Raw genomic sequence first — 14,595 nt, 5'->3', positions numbered from 1 at the left:
AGACTTTAGTTACAGCTCAACCAGAAACATAACAAGGCAATTCAAGCACACAATCAAATGTTTTCTATATTAATCATTTAGTTCTATCAGTTAAAGATTGACCTTCAACATTTCCCAAATTTATGCAAATGTTTGTCCTTTTTGCATAAAAAACTATTTAAGCATTATAAAAGTAATTGCCATTCAGCTTCCTGTTGATTGGAAATAAATTAATCAACTCATCCTTTAAGCTCTTGCGTTAAAAAAATTAATGATGTCATTCTGTAACCACAAACCCCTGTGGCCTGGAATGGTGACATTTAACATACTTGTCTGTTCATGAACTATTCTGTTATTGCAAAAAATATATACACCTGGCCATTGGGGGTTTTGTACATTATGACAAATCTATTAGCCTTCCTGGTTCTCAGCATTAGATCATAATTGTTATACAACATCTCGCCCAACTGAAATGTGACATGTTTACCACCAGAGAAGTGTATATACTGCAACCCAGCAGCTTAACCATGGTGATTTAAAAAACTGCTTAAACACAACAAGCTTACTGCAATAGGAGATACAAAAACAACATACGTTGATGGTTGAAACCAAGGGCAGCTGCACAGCAAGGCTCACCACTGCATACTGTCGCCGGCACGACGACAGTATGCTGCTATTATGTAATAGCAGCGTTACCCGCTGTACCACATGAACATAGGCAATATTGAAGCCCCACCCCCCTCCATCCTCCACCCTCCTGCCATATCTGAATTGCACATTGAGTCACTTATACCACTTTCAGAGAGCAGGCTGTTTGACCCACATTGGAGTCAACCTGATTCTCACTCCGGAATGCCTGATAAAGCAAATTATTGTATCCATAATGTACTATAAAATAAATGTTGTTTCAGATTCACCTTTTGGGCTGTCCGTCTCTCTTTGTAACACACACTTTATATTAATTCCCCTCAACTTTTGTCCATAAATTGGTTAAAAGACAAAAGGTAAAAAGGTCGGTGTCAGTATTTCCATTCCTGTTTTCCGTACGCTAGTTCTCCAAAGCAGGACAGCGTCTGACGGGTCGGGGAGAGGATGGTGAAGGAAGGTCAGCTGATGCAGTTAAAACAGATAGACCCATGACCCGCGCACAGAGTCCGTCTAAATGGTATATTATTGGGGGGGCTGGGCAGAGTGGTGGCACGAGACATACAGTGCATTAGCAAAGGTCCATTCTCTTTACATAACATACATTTAAATCTCGTTAACAGATCCCTTTATTGAATCAAACGATCTGATGGTGTCATTATTAGTGCAAAGCAAGAAAGGCAGCAAAAAGAACGTTAAATAGAAGGAAGGAGTCGCTGCAGTATGTTTGACTCTAATCCAGGATGACAGGCTCATGCAGCCAGTTTCTGTCTACACGCATGCGCAGTGTGTCACACACACACACAACCACACACACAGGAAGTGTGAGCTGCAGGCCCAGTCACCACGACTGGTTGGTTGCCATGACAAATAGAGTCAGCTGGGAATTCACCCGGAGAGATGACAAAGAATGGGATGGGGACACTGGAGGGGGTGTTCTCGGGGGGCAGGAAAGAGGAAGAGGACTAAGTACAGGAGGAGGAGGAGGTGAGGGATTGGTCCGTAAAAGGTGGGAGGGCATTGAGCAACTTTGAATCCTCCTCCTTTAAAACTACTGCTTAGGGCCTTTGAGCAAAGAACTCTTCACCTAAAATGATGAAGGTCGGCAATACAAAATGACATTTGACTGATGTTTGTCGAGCTCTTAGACGATCTCATGTCTTTGCCTTGGACACGACAATGACAGTTTTTTTCAATGCTAGCAGGTTAGCTTTGAAGTATATTACGCTTGGGATTTGAATTTGTATCCATGGAAATGGTCACATACCAGATGCTGGTCGGACTGCTGACTGCTGAGATGATTTACAAAATGAGAATGTCTATGATATTAACATGAAAAGTTTAACAGTGTATATTTTTTAGTTAATGAGGTGTTTCTTTTTTAACAGAGCCAGGCTAGCTGTTTCCCCTACTTCAAGCTATATGCTAAGCTAGGCTAACCATCTCCTGACATCCATTGCTGACACACAGATATGAGACTGAATTTCTGATTTAACTCTCACTCTTAAAGCTAACATAATCCCCAAAATGAACTTTTACTTTAACAATCAATCCATTAGGCTTAATAAGAGCTCCTAAACATAAGACTATCAAGCAGTGTTATATTTTATTAGACACTACAACTCAGTATATTACAGAGACAGCCCACCTGGCTCAGCAGACACAACTAAAATGATTTTCTACAGTGCTTTCACTTTATTGAGCTAAACTATAAACTAGCTAGGACAAAGGCCATCAGCTCACTGCCTATCAGTGTTGGGCAAGTTACTTCCAAAATGTAATATATTACATATTACTTATTACTCTCTTTTGAAAGTAATAAGTTACATTACAATATTACTGTCTCTGAAATGTAATGAGTTACACTACTTTAGTTACTTTTTAGTTACTTTCACCAAAATAACCGCAAAAGAATAGCTAGGTATTTTAAATGCTAAAATGTAGTTTAGTGCAGCTCATTATGCATCCAGTGAAGGGCAATGTGGTATAGCATAACAACTTTGTAGGCCCTTAAGGCTACTAACAACTTGTATTACAGGGCTTAGTTGAATACTCGATTCTGATTGTAAATTCTTAACATGTGACACGTTGTTAATACAGCAGTACAGACCGCTGTCAAGGACTATAATGAAGGTTAACATATTGTAAATCAAGGCAAATATTATTTAAATCATGCTCATGGTTTGAAATGGCAAACATTGAAAGGCAAAAGTATTATTAAAACCATGAAGCCTACTACATCATCACCTTGGTCCCATCATATACGCTGGGAAGAGAATATTTACTGTGCTTGAAAACTGGTATCACATCATCATGTGAGGTTGACTTTGTGACCTGGAGAACATTTCAGCCTCAACATCAGCTCGTTGATAATAAGCTTGAGATATGAGATATTTTTGTAGCCATTCGTGGCATCTGTGCTATTGTATGCATTATTTTTGACCCAACATTTCTAAAGGCATGTCAGAATATGGTACTATTTTCACATGAATATTCTAGCCATTGTCTATTTTTATACCACAAGCTGCAAAATGACCGCCTAACCCCACTGTACAGGCGGGTAGTTGTTTAGATATACCTGGCACCTGCGGGCCGCAGAGGGGCGGCGTAGTTTCGGGCGACGAAGACTGCTGCTCCGGGGCTGGCGAGTCAGGCGGGAGTAAGCTAGTGTCCACAACGGAGGGTAACGTGATGTCCGCATCTGACCTGTTGCTACTGTCTGCAGTAGATGCAGTGTTGCTGGCGTTTAGTGATGGTTGCTTTAACCATTTCCGTATAAATGATTATCCACAGATCAGATGTGTGTCACTGCTGTGGAAGCACTTTGGAAATGATGCACGCGCAGTGGAGCAGGTCACGCGCACCTGACACAATTTGTTGTTAGTATTTTTCGTTACGTTCTCTTTTTTGAATGGTTGCATAACGTTCAACTTCCCCGAAGATCTCGACGCGAAGCCTGAAGGGTAAACACCAGGTTTACTAATCTACCCGCACAATTTGTCCGGTGTCGGAATGTCTCGCTATGTTAGTACATTCTTAAAAAACAAAACACCATTTAATTTCGGGTTAAAATGTGTTGTAACTGCGTTACTGAGCATTGTAACGGGTAATATATTACCCACATTTAATTAGTAATGCGTTACATTACTTCGTTACAGCAAGAAGTAATATATTACTGTAACTCCGTTACTTTTGTAACGCGTTACACCCAACACTGCTGCCTATTAGCGGCAATGTCTTTCTGTCTAGATACCTGAAATAAGGTCTGTGATTAACGTATGACCTAAGATGGCTCAGTAAATCCCCCACTGGTGAATGTCGGAAGCTTCTGTGAGTCATAAAAACGGCAGTTGCTAACAAATGTATAAATGGGTGTGAAGCTGACAATTGAGCGCCCGACCAAGCAAGGAGGCAGAACGTCCAAAAATATAACCCGGTGTGGGCATTTATTAAATCATACACATGATTCACAGCCCAGAGATGGAGTACTCGAGTGCCGATTTTCGGGACTCGTGAATCGACTCGGACTCGCGCACTGAATGACGCGACTCAGACTTGCGCTGACTTGGACTCGTGAATGTTTCCCCCCACGATGACTTGGACTCGGACTTGAGCACATTTTCTCTGGAGTCTGATGTCCTCTATCCTGGCGTGTGCACCTCTGAGGCAGTTCACGGACTGGGCCCCGCTATTCCAGTCGAAAGATGTCTAGAGACACACCCCGCATCGTGCTGTATGCTTTCACACATTCTGCTTCCACATTGGAAAAGAGCAGCGCAAAATGCTCGTTATGTGGAAACAATATTGAAGAGAAGGCTCTGTAACACATTACTCTAAGGATCGAGTTCAGACATGACTGTCATGAACACTATCATCAGAGTGACGAGATCTAATCAATAAATAAAGATTCAGCCGATAACACAAAAGCACATGGCTACTTAACATGCAGAATTACGTCATTTTGCATGCTAAGTAGCCATGTGCTTTCTGGGGCTAAATCTTTATCAGTAAACCGATTTAACCGGTAAAAGTTCCTGCAAAATAAGAGTCCCAATCTTATTACTATCAAAATAAAAGTGCAAAACGAAAACGTTACCATAGGAAAATATTGGCATACAAACATAATCACTTCTCTAAAAGGTAACTCATTTTAAATATAGTTAGACATATTAAAGGTCATTTACAATAATAATAATTTTAATATTAGGAATAAGCTTTATATTTGTATAGCACCTATTACAAGAATTGTAGCCAAACTTGCTTCACAGCAGTTCAATAGACAGATTAGTATAACATGACAATGTAGAGGAGCAGCTACATTTCAACACATATATCCAAAGGTTAATACATGAAGACTTGTGACTCGGACTTGACTTGGACTCTTCTTGGGTGACTCGGACTTGGACTCGGACTCGAACACAGGTAATGATGACTCGGACTCGACTCCGACACTCCTTGGGTGACTCGGACTCGAACAAAGGTAATGATGACTCGGACTCGACTCGGACACTCCTTGGTGACTCGGACTCGGACACAGGTAATGATGACTCGGACTCGACTCGGACACTCCTTGGGTGACTCGGACTCGAACACAGGTAATGATGACTCGGACTCGACTCGGAAACTCCTTGGGTGACTCAGACTTGGACTCCACTACAACTCTCCCTTGGTGACTCAGACTTGGACTCGAAGAGTGGTAACTCGAGAGTGACTTGGACTCGTGAATTGGTGACTTGACTACAACACCGTCACAGCCTCAATCCTACTGAACATGTGCACACCGTCACTAACCACAGGGATCTCACACACACTCCCAGCCCAACAAGAAACCAGCACCTTAATTAGACTCTCCAGAAAAACGCGATTTTGCATTCGCAGAATTTACCGCATAATCAGCTAAATGGCGCAGATTTTTAAAAGGCAGCATATTTATCAAAAGGGCGCATAATCCCTGCATTTTTCCACACAAGGTTGAGAGAAAAAAAAGTTAACTCGTCTCGACGTGAAGTAGTGATGATGATGACGTGACGTCATCAGCTCGCGCATCACAGAAGGTAAACAACACCGTAGAGTGAACGTGTGGAACTCACACGAGAGAGAAAACGCCAAGATTAAAAAATCTGATCCATCTCATTTACCGACGAACATTTCTGCTAAAGACCGGGCAAAGCAGTACCCCGATGTCTTTCAAGAAAGTGGGGGGAAACTATTCTGCACCCCGTGCAACTGTGTGTTGGAGCATAAAGAAAGTCGACGGTGACCCACTTTGATTCATTCAAACATTCGAAAATGCTTTCTGCTGCTGCGGACAAGAAAGCCAAAGAACTCACGTTCACCGAGGCATAAACCTCCAAAACCCTTTCGAGGGCTACAAGAAACGAAGTGAGTAGCCTACAAGATCGAAGCTGGTCAGATAACGAACGAGTAAATGAAAACAGAATGAGGCGGAGAAGTGTGTGTGTGTGTGTGTGTGTGTGTGTGTGTGTGTGTGTGTGTGTGTGTGTGTGAGAGAGTGATTAAAATAGCCCAATTGCTTTTACAATAAATAAACATTGAATGTGTTTAATTGAATAGGAAAGGGGTTTAACGTTAGTGGCAGGTTGTGTGTGAGAGAGAATAAATAAGACAGCCCAATATTTTAAAAAAAATCTATTATTTTTCGCAACTTTCCGCATATTTTGCAACTTCCCGCAATTTCACCGCATAAAATCACATAAAAACCCCGCATGTTTAATCGCATAATCAAGGATTTTAGGCCGCATAATCAAGGATTTTTGCCCGCGTTTTTCTGGAGGGTCTACTAAATACACACACAGACTAACAAGACACAGATGAGGGGGGAGCAATTAGACACAGGTGGGGGGGAGGAGACAACACAGGGCACCAGGTGTACACAATCCAGCAACAGACATGGGGAAAGGGGAACACTTTTCAGAATAAAACCAGGAAACAGAGACAGGCAAACGAGTTACATAAATTACATATTCCCATGCTTCCTGTGCAATGTTTTTAGTGGTATATTACCCGTAACGGAGGCCGAGATCTATGGGCCCAGATATAACCTCCGTTACATTTCCTTACCCCTCTCCCTAGGAAATATAATGTCTTAGATTCCTAAGACATTATATTTCCTATGAAGTCAGAAGGAAGCTTCCCTTTCTTCCTCTTCGGGATCTGATTCTTCCTCTTCATGCGCTCCTGCTGGTTCTGCTGTCTGACGCGCTCTCTCTCCTGACGGACCTTCTCGGCTATCTTTGCCATCCGCATTTTGCGCTTCAGTTTTTCCCGCTTCTTCCTGCGTTTCGCTGTTCTATTATCGGCCGCCTGTTTGTTTAGCTCCACTTTATCGAGATATTCGATGTCCTCATTCACTTTCTCTGATGTCTTGTCCAGGAAGTCTTGCCTCTGCCTCCTTGCTTGGTCGGGCCGCTCAACGGTCAGCTTCACAATTGGCAACTGCCGTTGAACATTAGCAGCTTTTAGCTTAGCAGTGGTGAAGTCATGTGACCGTGATGTAGTTCTTTATAGAGCTTATTTTCTGCAATATACCGAAATCCAATGGAAAGCTTTTTTTTTTATAGGTAGCCCTGGGAACTTCTGCAGTCTTTTTCTAAATAAGAGAAAAATGAAAATACTTGTTAATGTAACAGTAGTTATTTTTGATGTTCCTGACTTTTACCCATGCACTACTTGAGTATCTGCATTCATTGGAGCTGCTTTTGAGGAAAATGGCCAATCACAGTGTCAAATAGACAGAAACAGAGAGAGCAACAGAGAGAGTTTCAAAGCAGTCTGCTGCTGTGTGATTGAGAGCTGAAGCAGCTGTGCATGTCTTACTGACTGACTCATGGCAGGGTGGACACACACACACACACACACACACACACACACACACACACACACACACACACACACACACACACACACACACACACACACACACACACACACACACACACACACACACACACACACACACACACACACACACACACACACACACACACACACACACACACACACACACACACACACACACACACACACACACACACACACACACACACACACACACACAGGGCTGACATACCAGAGGTGCCCCACCCCTCACATTCCACTTCATTATCCTCCTCTTCCCTTCCCTTTTCCTCTTCTCTTTTTCAGTCACTATATAACCTCCTTTCCATATATATTGTCAGCTATGTGGGAATATGAACACACCAGACAAACAAACAGATCATATATGAGTAGAGCGGGTATAGCATAGCAGTGGAGGAGTACTGTGCTCTGAAATGGAGCAACAGTCTTCATTAAAGGTCACTGTGACTGTAACGCGTCCACTGTTGTCTGTCTCGCAAAGAACTGTCCTAAAAAAGGTTTTTCCAGGAAGTAAAAATAGCTCAAGGTCTCTTGAGAGCGTCTAGGCAGAGAAGCAAGCAGCTATGACTAGAAATCAACAAGCCTACATTTTGAAGGTCAGAACTATTGCTCATATTCTTAGACTGAAGCTCACAATGGATATATTTTCAATTGTAAGTCATTACTTTTGAATTGGAAGGCTACAAATATTACAAGTGAATGTATATGTTACATGTAACTATATTTACTTATATGAGATCTAATACAAATGTATTTAGGAAAATGTCTGCCAGAGTGCAATATCAAAAGGATTATGTCATTATAAATATGTAACAGGGCTGAACGGTTAATCGATTTTCAATCTAAATCGCGATTTGAAATGATGCAATTATCAAACCACAAAGCCTGCGATTTCTTTTATTTATTTTTTATTTTTTATTGTGTCAGTCATCCACACCAATCAGAAGTGCTGTGCTCCACATGTACCAGTCATTGTTAACCAATCAGAAGTGGCCCATGACAGAAGGTGATAGACCGATTGATCCAATGACCTGCCAAGATTTTTTGAAATACTTTTCCAAATGGTTTCCAATGGAGCTTTCCTAGATGGTTTGGTGAAACAAACGATCTGAGTCAGGTTAGTAATGCTCCATCACATGTTTCTATTACAGGGTGAGTTTTAAACTGAAGCTTGACTTTAAGGCAACCCAACGGAAGTTTCATGTAAGTTTAGTTCTTTCACTTGTAGCTCGGGCTGCGAGGGTGCTAAAGACGGGAGCACGTTGATACGACCTTCCTAGCCGGAGATATAGCCGCATTTTACAATAAACTTCTGTTGGGTCGCTTAAAAATAAATATCGCAAATCGAATCGGAATCACAATATCTGTCAGAAAAATCGCAATTAGATTTTTTCCCCAAATCGTGCAGCCCTAATATGTAATAAATCAAACCACATCATATCAGATCATAAACACGTTAACTCATCACTTAAGTTGAATAACTACCTATTACTTCATCAATTTATGTAATAAAAAGGCCACATGAAATATTTTCCATTTGCAGAACTTCCTCCTTTTCTCTTGTGAAAGTGACTGTTGAGCGGCCCGACCAAGCAAGGAGGCAGAGGCGGAACGTCCCAAATATAACCCGGTGTGGGCATTTATTAAATGATCAACACAATGACACACAGCCTCAATCCTGCTGTTGTTTCCCTGAGCACAGCCTGCAGCCAGGATCTCACACACACTACCCCAAACAGAAAAACCCCAGAGCCTAAATGCACACAGACCAATCAACCCAACAGGACACAGGTGAGGGGGGAGGAGACAACACAGGGCACCAGGTGCACACAATCAACGGCAACAGACATGGGGAAAGGGGAACACTTTTCAAAATAAAATACAATAAACACTACATCAATAAATAGTATAAATTGTATAAAAATGTCCAATACAGTAAGCACTACATCAATAAATAGTATGAACTGTTTAAAATGTGCACATATGCAAGGCCCGAAGCCATCAGTCCACAGTGACGAAGTTACCTTCGTCACATCTCTACCTACTAAGAACAGATACCAAACAAATTCATAATCAATATATAAATGGTTGTTTCCAGCAGAGCGATCTGATCAAATCATTTAGTCAAATACGTCTATCATTTTGCGTCCAGCCCAAAATATCACCAATTATCCTGACCCACAGACTGGGCTGAACAATTTCTATTTGTTCTGAAAAACTTACAGAACCAACTCAACTTGTGCATACATTGCTGAGGATTATCTATCATTGTTTAGGACATCCACAACCTGAAATCTAACCTAAAAATAAAAAGGCCTACTTGTGTGTAGGGCTGCAACTATTTTGGTAGTCGACTAATCGGTCGATTATTTTTTCGATTAGTCGACTAATCTAACGATTATTTCTGTCACACCCTCCATCTCTGCTTCCTGTGGGCACGGCTCCTTTTCCGGGCTCCAGTGCATGTTTTACCTCAAGTCTGCACACCTGTGAATGTCACCCTGTTGTCCAGTCCCTCTGCCTTAACATAACATGAACATCATTTATTCTTGTCATTTCGCAGACCCTTGTTAATTATTATTTTAAGTTTGGAATTAATTACAGCGTCCATAAAGCTCTAGTGTGCTCTACTACGCTGTAAGCTTGGCGCTGTTTAGCAGCTCGTTGGTGGACACGCAGCCTCAACATAACTGAAATAGCGTTTGCTTAGCAAGCATTAACCATGAGACGTTCTGTTTTCCAACATGTAAGCTAACGTAAACATGACTATGGCTAACTTGCTCAAACGTACCCATGATCCAAAGTAGCAGTCCTCACGGTTCCAGGGTGCTTGCGTTTTAAATGCTCGTGCATCACTGTAGTGCTGCCGTGGAATGCCAATTCCCCTTTACAAATTCTGCATTTCACTGACTTCTTTGGCTTGTCGTCTGTGAAATACTCCCACACTTTCGAAACTCTCGGTCTCGCTTTTTTGAGCTCTTCATCACCCTCATTCTCTCTCCTTTCCGCCATCGTTCGTATTCTTTCTTCTTTGTTGTTAGTACAGAATGCAGTCATGGCAGACAATGGAGAGTATACTGCCCCCAGCACTTCCTGTAGTGCTTTGCATTTACAAATGAACATTTGCGCAGTTTTGAATTAACGTTACCGGCTCTCTGATTGTTTTTATACGACGCGTCGACACTAAAATTCCGCGTCGACAAATTTTTATGATCGACGTCGTCGATTATGTCGACTAATCGTTGCAGCCCTACTTGTGTGTGTGTTTGCCAAGATCACATGAAAGGTTTATGATGCCTTCAGGGAAGTTGGCCTTGGTAATAAAACTGTAATATCAAGCACCAAAAAAAGAGTTGAAATATGGATGCATAAATAGAAAAGTATATATCTAATCACAACTATACAGCAAATAAGAGTGCTTTATTCATTTAGAACAGAGGTCAGGTGTGTTTGCAAGCATGAGAGTGTGTGTCAGCCAACTGTGCACACATCAGGCATGTGGGCCGAGCATATGATTTAAAGAGCTCGCTGGGGTGAGTGTGTGTGTAATGTGGGGTAGTGCGGTGCTACTGGACGGACTGCAGTGATATTATGATCCTGTAACCGGATACGCTGGTTTCCATGCCTAAACTGCACATCAACCCCTCCCCCCACCTCTACATCGGGCTATTTCAGGTTCTCTGGATGCATGGAGTATGGACATGTGGTGCACACTACGCTGCTGCTGCTGCAGGTGGAAGAATGTAGCACTGTGCTGGGCGCTCAGTGTGACATGGATTCATCTCAGCATACGCATGTGCATGAAGGTGTACAGGAGCACATTAATACTGCTTCCTCCTGGCTGTAATGCATCCACCTCTGCACATGAGTAGGACTGTCCAACTCACAGTGTGTGTGTGTGTGTGTGTGTGTGTGTGTGTGTGTGTGTGTGTGTGAACTCATTCACACCAACGCAACTCCGGTTCAAGCTCCGTGCTAGAGCTTTTCAGGTTCAGAACCGGTTCTTCGGTTTAGCTCCGGCTCTTTTCACACCGCCCAGAGTCCGACTGGTGCTGCGTCATTGCGTCATCGTTTGCGTCATGACGTAACCGTTTGCATGCCTGCTTCATAAAGCCAAACCGCGTGGAAAACCCTCACAGCTGACACCGACAACAACAACAATGGCCGATTGTGCTCCAGCTTCCTCTGTATCTCTTCAGAAGACCAGATTCCCAGTAGGTAGCTGGTCTCTTCAGTGGACCACTGCTGCTTGTTAAGTTTCTCCATCGTTGTGTACAAACTGGATAAAACGCTGGCTTTTTGTTTTCGCCCCTGCCCCTGCCTCGACGTAAGCGTGACGTACGCGGTGCTTTTGCTTTAGCCGGACAATTTTTTGGTGCATAAAAAAACGAACCGGATTCCGGAGCTAAGAGGCTGCTCTGCTGCGGTGTGAAAAGGAAAACCCGGTGCTTTTCAAGCTCCAGCTCCAAACCGGCCCTGAAACACCGTTGGTGTGAATGAGGTGTGTGTGTGTGTGTGTGTGTGTGTGTGTGTGTGTGTGTGTGTGTGTATTTCTGTAGGCTGAAAATAAGGTCTATGGCAAACACACGTTTATGATGCTTAAGGCCCGGCACACCAAGCTGACACCAAAGAACTGACACAGACGGACCCCCGACTGTTGTGTCGTCTCTGCGTCTTGGCCATGTGTCGCACTGGAACACACCGCAAAGACTTCAGCCGACGGCCAAGAAGCACGTACGAACTGCGCATGAGTGGCAATAACTCTCCTTACCAGCAGGCGGTGGTAGTGTGTATTCGTCATTCAAAAGAGGCAACAACCGGAAGAAAGACTGGGTGATACACAGAGAGAAGAAGAACAGACTGCGTGATATAAACAAACAACAAATAGCGTGTGCGTTCCATTTTCACTCTACAACGAGAAGCTGATGGGGCTTTCCCGAACCTGTGTCGAGAGCTGGAGCAAAATGAACTCTCAGATTTGCCTTATTAATAGTTTGTTTGGGTCCCTCACTTCCGTTTCGCTTCTCATGCACTGATTCGCTAGCTGAACAGCCAATCAGAGGGATTTCTTTTGCCGACAGCTTTTGGCCGACTGCCCACCGATTCGACATGTTGAATTGGCTGATGTTGGGTGTGATGACCGTGGATGTATAAAGGGAACTGGAAACAGCGTTGGATGCGGGGGGGCCTGTAGTGCAGTAAGTCAATATGGCCTCGTTCTTAAGAGCAAAAGTACCTGTATCTGGGCCCAGAGGGGAAATCACTCTGAATTCGGCTTTTAGCACATTTGACAAAGTCTAGACCAGGGGTGCCCAACCAGTCGATCGCGATCGACCGGTCGAACACGGGGAGATTCCCAGTCGATCGCGAGATGTGTCTAAAAATAGAACAACAATATTCTGTTTTATCGTTAATGTCCTATAACATAATCTTCCTGTGCCAGAATAATGCACTTGGACTTTGTGATTGGCCGGCATGACCCCATGTGTCGGGGCGGGGCTGGTGGGCAGTCCAAACTAGTTCGCTGATGTTGTCCGTGTCAACAGGAGTGACAGCCCGCACACACACAAGACCGCAAGTATGGCAGAAGCAAAAAAGCCCAACATATATAATTTTCACTCAGTGGGAGGATGATTTTTTTTTTTATCTATTCCAATTCAAAGTCCATCTGTCTCATCTGCAATGCGAGTGTGGCTTTATCGAAGAAGGGTAATTTAGGAGCAGCATTTCAAAACAGTGCACAAACGCTACGAGACGGAATTCCCTCCTAATTCTGCCCTACGCTCCCAAAAGGCGAGAGACCTGAAAGGACAGCTAAATGCACAGCAGTCCATTTTCACCAGGCCCAACAACAAGAGCAAAGCTGCTACCATAGCATCTTATCGTGTCAGCCACGTTCTTGCAAAACACATGAAGTCTTTCAAAGATGGCGAAGTTGTGAAAGAAGCATTCCTGGAGGCTGCCGACGCGCTTTTGGGGGACAGTAAAAAACAACAGTAGCATTTCAACAGGTTTTTGATATAATAAAAACTCAAGTTAGATACCGTTATTAATCAGCTGTAAGTTTTAGTTTGTTTGAACTTATTCATTTTAATTATTATACAAAATGGTATAAGAATGCAAACATTACGATCTGTTCTGTTTAAATTGATTATAGTCTATTATCGATTCAGGTTAAGAAACTAGTGTTGCTTGCATCCTATTTTAAAGGAATTTCTTTTTATACTCTACTAAAATGCAACAAAAAAAGGGTTTGATTCTATTAATGTTGTCTTTTTTATTGCACGTTGGCAGCAGATTCCTGTGTAGCTTCAGATCTGAATTGTCTTATTAGTAAGCCTAATTTATACTTTTGTAGCAACACTATTTTTAAATAATGGCAAACAAAGGGTTCAGAGTCTTTTCTTTTTTCCCTGTGTCATGTGTGGCAGCACTGTTCAATGTTTCTTGAAAACATTACCCACTGTAGTATGTGACGTGTGAATAAACTCCAACTCTGTATCAACACCACTGTTGTGTAGCTTCAGTTAAATACTTGTATGTGTGTAGATTAGAAAGAGGTAAGATAAAGGATCTGCAGTATTTTATGAAGTATTCATCGTACAAAGGTCAGTTTTATACAAGTAGAAGTGTGTATTTACCTGGTAGTAGGCTGTCAGTAATGGCTACGACTCTCTATTTGGACTGGTAGATCTCGGCAGACTGGCAACTTTAAAAGTAGCTCTCGGTTCAAAAAAGATTGGGTACCCCTGGTCTAGACCCTAATCATTTAAAGGGGACCTATCATGCAAAATGTACTTTGTGATGTCTTTTATACATACATGTGTCCCCGGTGCGTCGGGGAACTCACGCAGCGTCAGAAAATAAAACCCTCTCTCTTTTCCTCTGTACCCAAATCTTTTAAAAACAGGTGTACAACGAGCGGATACAGATTTTCTGCCGAACTGACGTCAAATCGGCAGCGGCCCAAGAGAAAGTTGCTATCAGAAACAATGCCTTAAATGTTTTGGACGTAATCTCGTCTTTGTTTACATTAGCAAGCCTCGCTAACAATCAGAGCTAACCTGTACTGTGTAGTGTACTGTGTATGTG

General features: G+C 42.6%; 1 protein-coding gene across 4 annotated transcripts in view; it reads right to left on the bottom strand.

Moving 5' to 3' along the window:
• Positions 1-14,595, bottom strand: part of LOC307045373 (SERTA domain-containing protein 2-like) — a 57,289-nt gene that overhangs the window by 5,750 nt on the left and 36,944 nt on the right. Inside the window, exon 2 of one of the 4 annotated variants that reach the window (XR_013809899.1) lies at positions 3-7,234. The exons of the other annotated variants lie outside the window; for them this stretch is intronic. The gene's annotated coding sequence lies outside the window, so the exon portion shown is untranslated. Of the gene's footprint in view, positions 1-2; positions 7,235-14,595 lie in introns of those variants that run through there. 4 annotated transcript variants of the gene reach the window in all.

Source organism: Notothenia rossii (genome assembly GCF_949606895.1).
Source record: "Notothenia rossii genome assembly, chromosome: 6".
Taxonomy (NCBI): domain Eukaryota; kingdom Metazoa; phylum Chordata; class Actinopteri; order Perciformes; family Nototheniidae; genus Notothenia; species Notothenia rossii.
This window is presented reverse-complemented; position numbering and strand designations above follow the sequence as displayed.